The sequence below is a fragment of the Scyliorhinus torazame genome, chromosome 3, assembly GCF_047496885.1.
Source record: "Scyliorhinus torazame isolate Kashiwa2021f chromosome 3, sScyTor2.1, whole genome shotgun sequence".
In the NCBI taxonomy this organism is placed as follows: domain Eukaryota; kingdom Metazoa; phylum Chordata; class Chondrichthyes; order Carcharhiniformes; family Scyliorhinidae; genus Scyliorhinus; species Scyliorhinus torazame.
This window is the reverse complement of record NC_092709.1, coordinates 310,960,892-310,973,998: the sequence shown is the minus strand read 5'-3', so window position 1 is coordinate 310,973,998 and position 13,107 is coordinate 310,960,892. Positions and strand designations below refer to the sequence as shown.

At 42.4% G+C, this 13,107-nt stretch overlaps 1 protein-coding gene across 1 annotated transcript in view; it reads left to right on the top strand.

Moving 5' to 3' along the window:
- maea (macrophage erythroblast attacher, E3 ubiquitin ligase) overlaps window positions 1–13,107 on the top strand; it is a 234,885-nt gene that overhangs the window by 204,982 nt on the left and 16,796 nt on the right. The gene's annotated exons all lie outside the window — the stretch shown is intronic.

Below are 13,107 nucleotides of genomic sequence, written 5' to 3'. Positions count from 1 at the left end.
CTATTTTGGGTGATATATAATAGAATTATTTTTTTAATGCTATCTTCAATTTAAGAAAATACTCTTTGGTCAGTTGCTCCAATTAAAATGTGATTGTTACTACATTAGTTCATTATAACTATTATTAATTTTAAAAAGTTTTATTTTAAAGTGTTCCCCAAAATATGTCTTTTGGTTTCTTAAGATGTTCAGAATGTTGTGGGAGTGGGAACTCTGCAGTCTGCTAATTAAAGTTAAAGCAATGCTGAAAAACAATCTGGTCTCCCGAGTTCAACAAAGAGAAGTCAATCTACTGGAATTTTAAGTTTCCCTCCCACTGCTCGCTGGCCACAATTGTATTCAGGAAATCTCTTTTGCAGACCCCTCTAGAGCACCTTCTGAGGCTGGCTGCATGTAGATAGAAAGTATTTGATTCATCTTTTGACTCTCTGCCATTTTTCCCCCACCTCTCGACCCTTAAACCCCTGTCAAGTTTGTATCCCGTAGTTCTTTTATCAGTCTGCAACATCAACATGCAACTCGTCAGGGAAATGAATACCTGCAGCCTTTTAAATATAATTACCATTATCATATTTTATAACCTTTTCCGAATGTTTGAAGTATAGTTAAAAGACCATTATGTAAATAGTTTCATTCAATTACTAGTTTTAAGTGATTATCTGAATCAGTTGAGAGGTATCCAAAGATGTGCAGATTAAGGCCGGCACAGTGGTTAGCACTGCTGCATCACGGCGCCGAGGTCCCAGGTTCGAATCCCAGCTCTGGGTCACTGTCTGTGTGGAGTATGCACATTCTCCCCGTGTTTGCGTGGGTTTCGTCCTCGCAACCCAAAGATGTGCAGATTAGGTGGGTTGGCCATGCCAAATTGCCCTTCAGTGTCCAATAGATTAAGTTGGGTTGCGGGGATAGGGTGGAGGCATGGGCTTAGGCAGGGTGCGCTTTCTAAGGGCCCGTGCAGACTTGATGGGCCGAATGGCCTCCTTCTGCACTATAGGGATTCTATGATCATTCTATTCTATCAATGACATTGTTTCCTGTTTGTTAACTCAATGTAGCATGTGCATTAATTCAATGTTTTTCAAACTTTTTTCCCCCAGACCCACTTTTGCCAGCTGGCTGACCTTTGGACTCACTTGATAGCTGGCACAGACATGATGGGCCTAAGGTCCTCTTTCTGTGTTCTGTGTAGTAAAACTATTTTATTCTATGAAAGTAGAGATATATTCAAAGTGCAGAGGAGAACCACGAGGTTGATGTCATTGTTTGAATGATGGGGGAAAAGATTGCATTTTGCTAGCACCTTCACAACTACATGAGTACAAAGTAGTTTGCAACCAGTGAAGTACAATTGCTGCTGTAATGCCAATTTATGCACAGCAAGCTCCCACAAACAGCAACATTAAAAAGACCAGATAATCTTTTTTGTGATATTGATTGAGGGATAAATATTAGTTAGAATGTCAGGGAAATTCCCTGCTTTTATTCCGTGCAGTCCCATGGAATCTTTTGTATCCACATGAAAGGCAGAGCCATGTAACATGTCATCTGGAAAATGGCATTTCTAGCAGGGCAGCATCCCCACAGTACTACATTGGAGTGTTAGCCTAGATGTGAAAGTGAAACCACAACCGCCTGATGTAGAGACTAAAGTGTTAACCCACTGAGCTATGACTAACACAGGGGACAGACTACAGAAAATTAGGTTTAACAGCCCGTAATCTTAAAGATAATCTTGCAGGAGAAGATGCAGTATGCTAATAAATAGTTGGGGGAGATGAATCCAGAACATTACTGTAAATTAAACTGAGAGTAAAAATAAGGGATACAGGTTTAAATTCGAAAAGGTTGCTTTCTCCAAACCCTATTGTCAAGACATTTTGAATGGATGTGTAAACTCTCCAACCTGGTGTTTGGCTTCCCAAAAGCTCCTTCCAGCAAGAGGACCGAGAGAGAGGGTGTAAGTGGAGGGCTTGTTGGGTGGGGGTCTGTGCTATCTTCTCTACAGAAATGGGAACTGAGTCTCTTGGTGGGTGAACCTGAAAAGCTACTCAATTTAATTTTCTTTGATTAAAAGACTTCAGTTGAGTGAAGAGTCAGATTGATGGGTGACGACCAGATATTCCTTTACCCAGCTTCAGTCTTGTCCGTGTGATGGTTCCAAAGTACAGTTAACCGTCTGGCTTGGTGTTGGGATGTCTGTCAGCTGGCCAGTCCACTCTCGCTCCTGGACCATGCATTCTCTCGTATCTCCCCTCACAAAAGCCATTTTCGTGGCACTCTTTCTGTTTGTCATCCTGCTGATCTTACCGTGTAGTTGAGATACCTATGTTAATTCCAGGTGCGTCAGGACCCTTTTTATACCTGCCTGTGACACCCCACTTTGAAAAAGCCTGCATTAATTTATAGTGAAATAGATCTTTACAAGTTGTACTTGATATTTTGTGCTGAAAGTTGCAGCAACTGGGCTGTTAATTTACACAATGATAGTCGCTGCACTCTATTTTTAAAAGCTATTGAATTGTATAACCTTCTATTAAATTTTTTAATGCATGCTTTCCACTGTTCTTATTGATGAGCTTGTGAGTCACCAGCATTAAATATTTTTTCATTGTCTAATATGTGACAGTGGACATAAAAACTTTTTTTGAATCATCGGCAGCCACAGGTGAGGTGCCTGAAGATTGGAGAGTGGCGAATGTTGTGCCCTTGTTTAAGAAGGGCAGCAGGGAAAAGCCTGGGAACTACAGACCGGTGAGCCTAACGTCTGTAGTAGGTAAGTTGCTAGAAGGTATTCTGAGAGACAGGATCTACAAGCATTTAGAGAGGCAAGGACTGATTCGGGGCAGTCAGCATGGCTTTGTGCGTGGAAAATCATGTCTCACAAATTTGATTGCGTTTTTTGAGGGGGTGACCAAGAAGGTAGATGAGGGCAGTGCAGTAGACGTTGTCTACATGGACTTTAGCAAAGCCTTTGACAAGGTACCGCATGGTAGGTTGTTGCAGAAGGTTAAGGCTCACGGGATCCAGGGTGAGGTTGCCAATTGGATTCAAAATTGGCTGGACGACAGAAGTGGTTGTAGAGGGTTGTTTTTCAAACTGGAGGCCTTTGACCAGTGGTGTGCCTCCGGGATCGGTGCTGGGTCCACTGTTATTTGTGATTTATATTAATGATTTGGATGAGAATTTAGGAGGCATGGTTAGTAAGTTTGCAGATGACACCAAGATTGGTGGCACAGTGGATAGTGAAGAAGGTTATCTAGGATTGCAAAGGGATCTTGATCAATTAGGCCAGTGGGCCGACGAATGGCAGATGGAGTTTAATTTAGATAAATGTGAGGTGATGCATTTTGGCAGATCGAATCAGGCCAGGACCTACTCAGTTAATGGTATGGCGTTGGGGAGAGTTATAGAACAAAGAGATCTAGGAGTACAGGTTCATAGCTCCTTGAAGGTGGAGTCGCAGGTGGACAGGGTGGTGAAGAAGGCATTCGGCATGCTTGGTTTCATTGGTCAGAACATTGAATACAGGAGTTGGGACGTCTTGTTGAAGTTGTACAAGACATTGGTACGGCCACACTTGGAATACTGTGTGCAGTTCTGGTCACCCTATTATAGGAAGGATATTATTAAACTGGAAAGAGTGCAGAAAAGATTTACTAGGATGTTGCCGGGACTTGATGGTTTGAGTTATAAGGAGAGGCTGGATAGACGGGGACTTTTTTCCCTGGAGCGTAGGAGGCTTAGGGGTGATCTTTTAGAGGTCTATAAAATAATGAGGGGCATAGATAAGGTAGATAGTCAACATCTTTTCCCAAAGGTAGGGGAGTCTAAAACTAGAGGGCATAGGTTTAAGGTGAGAGGGGAGAGATTCAAAAGGGCCCAGAGGGGCAATTTCTTCACTCGGAGGGTAGTGAGTGTCTGGAATGGGCTGCCAGAGGTAGTAGTAGAGGCGGGTACAATTGTGTCTTTTAAAAAACATTTAGATAGTTACATGGGTAAGATGGGTATAGAGGGTTATGGGCCAAGTGCAGGCAACTGGGACTAGCTTAATGGTAAAAACTGGGCGGCATGGACTGGTTGGGCCGAAGGGCCTGTTTCCATGCTGTAAACTTCTATAACATTTGGCATATTGTGTCATCACAATAGCCTATCTGACAGCTTTCCATCGATCTCCCCTCACCGATCTACTGCTTTTGTACCTGAGACTGGTCTCTGCTATTGAAAAAGCACCCTATATCAACTATTAAGTATTGTACTTTATAAAGTCCGAAAGCCAAATCAGATGTTTGATGTCGGCTTTCCCTAGTATAAAGATGAGTTACTGTAAGCCATTATTTTGGCTCAAGGAGTGGTGGAGAAATATTTTGAGAGAGCATGAAATTGGAAAGCTACAATAATTTTAATCATTAAATTATATATATTAATTAAAGAATAATTCTGATTTGAATGAGAAAAAAGCCATGCATTGTGTTAATTAAAATTATCTGGCAGGAATCTGTTTTGGTATGGAGTACGTATGCTTGTTTTGCATTCACCCACATTTGAATGAAATGGTAATACATAGCAAACAGTGCTGTTTTTGTCATTTCCTACCAATGTGAGCTTGTTGAAGACCTGGACTATCTGAATAGGTGGGCCTTCATCTTTCTGTATTTTTATTCATCCACTGCAAATAATAAGAATATTTATAAATGTCACGGCACCCTGAGCTAGTCCAGCCTCATTTGACCAGGAGTCGCAACACAGGTAAGATTAGATTTCATTTAAAATACCCGAGGCCCTTGGTTAAGTCTAATAAAATACAGTCACCAAGTTTAGAATTTTAAAACACAAGTAACCTTTTATTATGTACAGTATTATAATTAAACAGGTAGAAAATGTAACTACTACCCCTTTCTAAAAACACCCTTCTTCCTAACACAAACTGTGCTCTCTATATATACACGTGTGCACAGGCAAAGAACATGGGTTAAAGGATGGTGGAAAGGGAAAGACAATATTAATAAAAGTAAAAAGATAATGGTCTTTGGTGCACTGGGATGACATCTATTCAATGTTTTTCTGAAGTTCAGGTTTTGGTACTTCCTTCCAGGCTGGAGATGGTTTTCTCTGGCAAGCTTGTCTACTTTCTACTTTCTATTCCGACCGCATCTGTGGAGAGAAAAGGGAGCTAACGTTTCAAATCTGGATGACTGTTTGTCAGAGCTTTGAACAGAGTCCAGCGTCCACCGTAATTTGCTTTTGTCTACCTTCTCTGCAGACGCTGGTGTTGGTTTACAGCAAAGAGTGTGCCAGGCACTCGTTGCTTTCAGAACAATAGAGCAGTTCTTTCACTTCAGCAAGCAAGAAAGAGAGCATTCCTTTCACTTCCAAGGTCTAAACACTTCTGCCTACTTCTCTCAAGGCATCATGCAGGAACCAATCACCTACAGTTGTCACGCAAAAACTGTCCCTGGCCACCCCACTGGTAGCCAGTTAACCAATCGAACCGACTCTCTCCAAACCTGATTCCCAAGATCCACTCGGTGCCAAGGAGTCTGGCTTCTTCTCTCCAAAATACATAACCTGGGAACACAGTATCCTGGCAAGCACAGTTTTCAACTTTCAGTCTTCTGCTTAAAGGCACATCCTGATTATAGGTCCACAGGCCAAAATAATTTGTTTAAATGTGAACAAAGGAAATAAACAGGAAAGATTCTTACAGAAAGGAAATTTTCAATTATATTTTCAGTACTTTTGAGGGTTGAAAGGACGAATGTTAGTGTGCTTCTCCCCATTACACTCTCCCTGTGTAATACATGCGCTTATCTTGCACACGTGTACGATTATCAATTGGACCATGGTCTCCCATTTGGCAAGTTCTTTTCACCCATGTCCCGGTATTAATAAAGATACCAAGGATACTATAATTCACTAAATGAGCAGTACCTATAAATCATCATAAATAGTGGAGCTAGTATTGGACCTGGATGGCGTCTGGGGACACCAGAAATAAATTATACTGATAATTTATGTAGCGGTCTTGCTCAATCTGTAACCTGCATTTGCTTGTTAGATTTCCAAATTGGTACTATTCGGGTCTATGTAATAGCTGTGGTTCAGTGATTAGGATTCTCTCCTCTGAATCCGAGGTATGTGTGTTCAGGCCTTCTCCAGATACTGCAATCTAGGCTGTTATTCCAGCGCGTGCTGATTTTCAGATGAGAAGTTGAATTTATTTCTCAGGTGGAGGAGGAAGATCCAACAACACTATTCAAAGAGGTACAGGGAAGGTCTTATGGTATTTATGGAAGTATTTATCCCTGAGCTAACTTTACTAAAACAGGTTACCTCGCTATTATTTAATTGCTGTTTATGGGACCTTGCTTGTGCAAAATGGCTGCCAAATTTCCTGCATTACAATGAGTAGACGTCAAAAATACTTCATTGGCTGTAAAGTGCATTGTCGTGTCCTGAAGTTATGAAAGGTGCTGTATAAATAAAGCAGTGCTTTATTTTATTATATTTATTCCATAATCTGAAAAACAATGGATTAAATGCAACATTTTATTGCAATCTAGGGGTCCTAATGGGGTACAAATTGAATTTATATACTGCTATTAAACATCAACAATGTGTATTTTAATTAAACTGCAACAAATGCTAATTGACAGCTGAAATATCCACTCAACCTTAAATATCATGATGGCCATAGGTCATGACCTGGCCTGGTAATTTATCGTGGGATTAACTGCTATTTAGGCACTTTGTGTTATGTAAGTTATGTATGCAGTATGTAAAATCTCATGATTTAGGGGGTAACCTATTTGCATGGATTGAACATTAGCTAGGTAACAGGAAACAGTTTGCAATAATGGGTCTTTTTCTGGTTGGCAGAATGTAATGAGTGGTGTGCCACGGGGATCAGTACTACGGCCTCAACTTTTTGCAATTTATATAAATGACTTAGCTGAAGGTATGGTTGGTAAATTTACTGACCACACAATGATAGGTATGAAAGTAAATTGTGCAGATGTGCCTGTCCTGGATGTCTTGTGGATGCAAAACCTCCCACATCTTGCATGATACACACGTCACAACCTTTCTCAGGGTCCCTGCCATCTTTGCTGGCCATGATGATGGACACTACTGAGGCTCTGCTGTTTCTAAGCCACAAACATTATCTAACAGCCCCTCTTTTTTTTGGTTGAAGGATGAGAAGGGGAGGGGAAACACTACAGCAATGTAATGTTTGGGGCTTCACCGTTCTTTGACATTGGGTCCTCCGCGATCCTTTCCTCAGTTGTGGTGAGCGAGCTGACTTCATCCTAGAATCTTCCTCATTGCTTCTCACTACCACACTCTACTGAATGCTTCTCTCTCCTGTTGAGCAGTGGGTCCTCCGCGATCCCCTTCTCAGTTGTGGTGAACAAGCCAAATTCTCCCAGAATCCTCCTCAGCCACTTGTAACTACCGTCCACTGCCCTTCCTTAACTATTATGCCCCTTCCTTCACTATTATGTAACTATGTTGTCAACATCTACATAAGCCTACCTGTCCAGATTTAACTTGCCTATTTCTTTTAATTGCCTCTGATTTGAGTATGCCCAGCTTTATCTTGTAGTTAGAGGTCAGCATTGCAAGTAAAAAGTGCCACCTGAGGAACTTGATTCTCTCTCCAGGTTGAGTGGCACAATTCTCCACCTTGCCATCCAGATTGGAGTTTCAAAATCCGCCTGCTACCTGCTCCTGTTATCGAGTACTTTTGCACTTTGCTCTACTTCTCTCCTTTGGTGCTGGTTCAATGAACAACTGTAATTTTTACAGCAGATTGAAACAATGTTTTAAATAATGAGATTTTTTTATTTATTTGTGTCACCAAATGGCACCACAGATGAGTTACTCCACGGTGTGATTGCACTGCAAGGGCCAATGAGGAATAATCTTGCATCATCCTTTCAGTTTTGCCGTATTTACATATCAAAGACTGATCTGGCCACACCCATTTGTTGGAAACAGCTGTAATTTAAAACGGAAGCTGAGGAACCATACAAAAACAAAAATCATGTAGAGCAAAGGACTAGATAACAAAGTGAGCAAGTGGAACTAAAATATTTCCTGTTTTTATAAAATGATTAAAATCATTATGGGTTGATATTATGGGGTTGATATTACAACTGTTATAAACCTTGACATCCCAGTACCTTTATTACTGTAATTGTCTGTTTTAGTGTCACGAGGCATGAACTGAAGCATAAAATAAATGTGTTGACAATAGGGGGACCAATTTCCTTGCACTTGAGTGCTAAAGGTTAATCGTTCTTTTGCATATTATTTGCAGATGGGTTAATTTTAATATATTGAACTAGAAAGGCATCCCTGCTTCCTTTACATTATTAACAATGACTGCCTCACAATCTTGCAAATGAGGCAAATACTTTAAGGAGGCAATGGTACTTGGATATTCTGAAGTAAAAGATCTTTAGAATGAAGAGCAATGTTGTAGCTGTAATTTAATTTTGTCTGATTCATTATAACCAAACTACAACAGTCCAAATTTTTTATATGCCAAAACATGAACATCTATTCTCCATTGAAGTGTGAAACCACACATCACCATTGGATGAACCCTCTAAAACTCTGGAAAATCTTGTTAGATTTGAAACTTCAAGAGAAAACGATAAATAAATCTTGGTTTGTTGAAACCAATTTATAATTGTGTTTCATACATGATATCAGCTTTACTGCCTGTTTATATTAGTGACGACCCAAAGGTTGAGCAACATTTCTTTCATGGTTATTTTGTAGATTGTAATAACTTCTATTCACTTGTAATGAAAAGAAATATCGTAATCTTCTAGTTCCCTGCGTACATTTACGGGATGTGGGCGTCGCTGGTTAGGTTTTCCATCCCTAGTTGCCCTTCAGGAGGTGGTGGTGACTTGCCGCCTTGAACCGCTGCAGTCCGTGAGGTGTAGGTACACCTACAGTGCTGTTAGGGAGGGAGTTCCAGGATTTTGACCCAGTGACCGTGAAGGAGCGGCGATATATTTCCAAGTCAGGGTGGTGTTCCCAGGTGTCTGCTGCTCTTGTCCTAGATAGCCGTGGTTGTAGGTTTGGAAGGTGCTGCCTAAGGAACCTTGGTGAGTTACTGTAGTGCATCTTGTAGATGGTACACACGGCTGCCATTGTTCAGCGGTGGTGAAGGGTTTGAATGTTTGTGGAAGGGGCAGCAATCAAGCGGGCTGCTTTGTCCTGGATGGTACTGAGCTTCGTGAGTGTTGTTGGAGAGGCACAATTCCAGGCAAATGGAGAGTATTCCATTACATTCCTGACTTGTGCCTTGTAGATGGTCGACAGCCTTTGAGGAGTCAAAGGTGAGTTGCTCGTTGTAGGATTCCTAACCGTTGACCTGCTGTGGTACCGCAGTATTCATGTGGCTAGTGCAGGTAACGCCCCACGGATGTTGATTTGGGGGGGGGGGGGGATTCCACGATGGTAATGCCATTGAATGTCAAGGGGCGATGGTTAGATCCTCTCTTGTCGGAGATAGGTCATTGCCTGGCACTTATGTGGTGTGAATGTAAGTTGCCATTTATCAGTCCAAGCCTGGATATTGTAGAGGAGGAAACAGAGATGGATCATCCAGGTCTTGCTGCATTGGGTCATGAGCTGCTTCATTATCTGAGGAGCCACAAATAGCACTGAACATTGTGTAATCATCTGCAAACATCCCCACTTCTGACTTTATGCTGGAAGAAAGGTCATTGATAAAGCAGCTGATAATGGTTGGGCCTAGAGCGCTACCCTGAGGAACTCCTGCAGTGATGTCCTGGAGCTAAGATGATTGACCTGCAACCATCTTGCTCTGTGCCAGGTATGACCCAGGTGGTAATTGGCTGGATTGGATTTGTTCTATTTCTTGTGAACAGGACACACCTGGGCAATTTTATTGCCGGGTAGGTGCCAGTGTTGTAGTTGTACTGGAACAGCTTGGCTAGGTGTGCGGCAAGTTCTGGAGCACGATTCTTCAGTATTATTGCAGGAATATTGTCAGGACCCATAGCCTTCGCAGTATCCGGTGTCTTCAGCCGTTTCTTGATATCACGTGGAGTGAATCATATTGGCTGAAGACTGACATCTGTGATGTTGGGGATCTCCAGAGGAAACCGAGATGGATGATCCACTCGGTACTTATGGCTGAAGATTGTTGCGACTGCTTCAGCCTTGTCTTTTGCACAGATGTGGTGGGCTCCTCCATCAGAGGATGGGGATATTTGTGGAGCCACCTTCTCTAGTGAGTTTTTAAATTATCCACCATCATTCACGGCTGGATGTGTCAGGACTGCAGAGTTTAGATCTGATGCGCTCGTTGTGGAATCACTTAGCTCTGTCGAATACGTGCTGCTTATTCTGTTTGGCACACAAGTAGTCCTGTGTTGTAGCTTCAAATAAGATTGACACCTCAATTTTGGGTATGTCTGGTGTTGCTCCTGGCATGCTGTCCTGCATTCTTCATTGAACCAGGGTTGATCCCCTGGCTTGGTGGTAATGGTAGAGTGGGGGATATGCTGGGCCATGAAGTTCTAGATTGTGGTTGAGTACAATTCCGCTGCTGCTGATGGCCCACAGTGCCTCAGTCTTGAGTTGTTAGACTGTTCGAAGTCTATCCCATTTAGCATGGTGGTAGTACCATACAACAGGATGGGGGTATTCTCAATGTGAAGGTGGGACTTGTCTCCACAAGGACTGTGCGGTGGTCACGTCTACCAACAATGTTATGGACAGATCCATCAGGCAGGTTGGTGAGGATCAGGTCCATTCTGTTTTTCCCTTTTGGTTTCCTCACCACCTGCTGCAGTCCCAGTCTAACAGCTATGTCCTTTCAGATCCAGCAGCTTGGTCCTTGGTGGTACTGCCGAGCCACTCTTGGCGATGGACATTGAAGCTGCCACCCAGAGTGCATTCTGCACCCTTGCCATCCTCTGCTTCCTCCAAATGGTGTTCAACATGATGGAGTACTGATTCATCAGCTGATGGTGGACAGTACTTGGTAATCACCAGGAGGTTTATTTGCCCATGTTTAACCTGAAAGGCATGAGACTTCATGAGGTTCAGAGTCGTTATTGAGGACTCCCAGGGCAACTCCCTCTGGACTGTATGCCACTGTGCAGCCATCTCTGCTGGGTATGTCTTTTGGTGAGACAGGACATTCCCAGGAATGGTGTTCGTAGTTTTCATAGATTTCATAGAATTTACAGTGCAGATGGAGGCCATTCGGCCTATCGAGTCTACACCAGCCGCTGAAAGAGCACCCTACTTAAACACGGCAACCCCACCTAACGTTTTGGACACTACAGAGCAATTTAGCGTGATTAATCCACCTAACCCGCACATCTTTGGACTGTGGGAGGAAACCAGAGCACCTGGGGGAAACCCACGCAGACACACGGAGAATGTGCAGACTCCGCACGTCGATGCCGAGTGGTCCATCCGGTTTCATTCCTTTTTGATGTTTCTGTAGTGATTAAATACCACTGAGTGGTTTGCTAGGCCATTTCAGAGGGCATTTAAGAGTCAACCACATTGCTGTGGGTCTGGAGTCACAGGATAGCAGTTTTCCTTCCCTAAAGGACATAAGATGAGCATTGAGTATTGTGTCACTGTAAAAAAAAAAAAAAAAAGAGACATCCACAGTAGTCAAACATTATGGGTGGGATTTTCTGACCTCCCACCCACGTGTTTCTCTGCAGCGGGAGGTGGCATATTATTTGCTGGTGGTGGAAATCTTTGTTCCTGCCGCCGTCAATGGGAATTCCCATTGAAGCCACCCCACAATGCCAGGAAACTTGTGGGTGGGGAAGGGGGAGTGTGCTGCCTGTGAGACCAGAGAATCCTGCCACCAGCGAGCAGCTGCGAGAAATCCAGCCTATGTTTTTCTTATCTTACAAATTTTGACGGTAATGGAGCAGGGAAAGACTATACGGCCTCCTCCTGCTCTGCCATTCAGTAAGAATATGGTTGAACTTCTGCCTGCTTCTCATCCCTTAATTCCTTTAGAGATCAAAAATCTATCTGTCCCGCCTTAAACATACTCAACAATGGAGCATCCATGACCATCTAAGATAGAGAATTCTAAAGATTCACAGCACTGAGTGAAGACCTATCTCTTTATCTCGGTGCTAAATGATCAATCCCTTGTCCTGACACTGTCTCCATGTTCGAGATTCTCCAGCCAAGGGAAACCACCTCTGACAGCCAATTTTAAGACCCTTCAGAATATTGTATGCTTCAAACAGATCACCTCCCAATCTTCTGCACTCCAAGAATATAGGCCCAGTTTACTCAGCCTCTCATCAGAGGAATCAATCTTGTGAATCTTGTTATACCGCCTCCAATACAAGTATATTATTCACAGTAACGAATTCCACATTCACAACTCTGAGAAGAAATTCTTCCTGATCTCAGTTCCTCATTCATTTAACCTTTCTATATTCCTTTACAGTCTGTGTCCTTCTCACAGCTTACATTTCCACCTAAAGTTGTACTGTTAGCAAACTTCAATACTTTATTCTCCATTTCTTCATCTGAATCATTAATATAGATTTTAAATAGTTGAGTCCTTGGCACTAATCCTCGCAGCACTCCGCCAGTTCGACTGTCAATTTTAAAATGGCCCGTTTATCTCTACTCTCTCTTTGCTGTGTGTTAACCAATCCTCTATCTGTGCTAACATATTACCCCGAAGTCCACAAGCCCCGAAATCCATGAGCCCCTAAATCCATAGAGCCAAGCCTTGACATAAGTGATTTAATCTTGCATATTAAACTCAATAACTGGCTAAATTTTCCTGTTTTCTTCCTTGAATAGCAATGTTGTATTTGCTAACTTGTAATCTGCTGGGATTGTTCTACTAGCTAGGGAATTTTGGAATATCATAGCCAACACATCCACCATCTCTGCAGATATCTCTTTTTTTAACCCGAGGAAGTAGGTCCTGGGCAATAGTTGGCTTTCAGTCCCATAAGTTGCTCTTTAATACTTTTTCGAATATTTGGTGCTTGATGTTTAGTCACAGCTTCCAGACATGTAAGACCAGAAATAAGGCTTCTTTGTGTGCAGTATTTG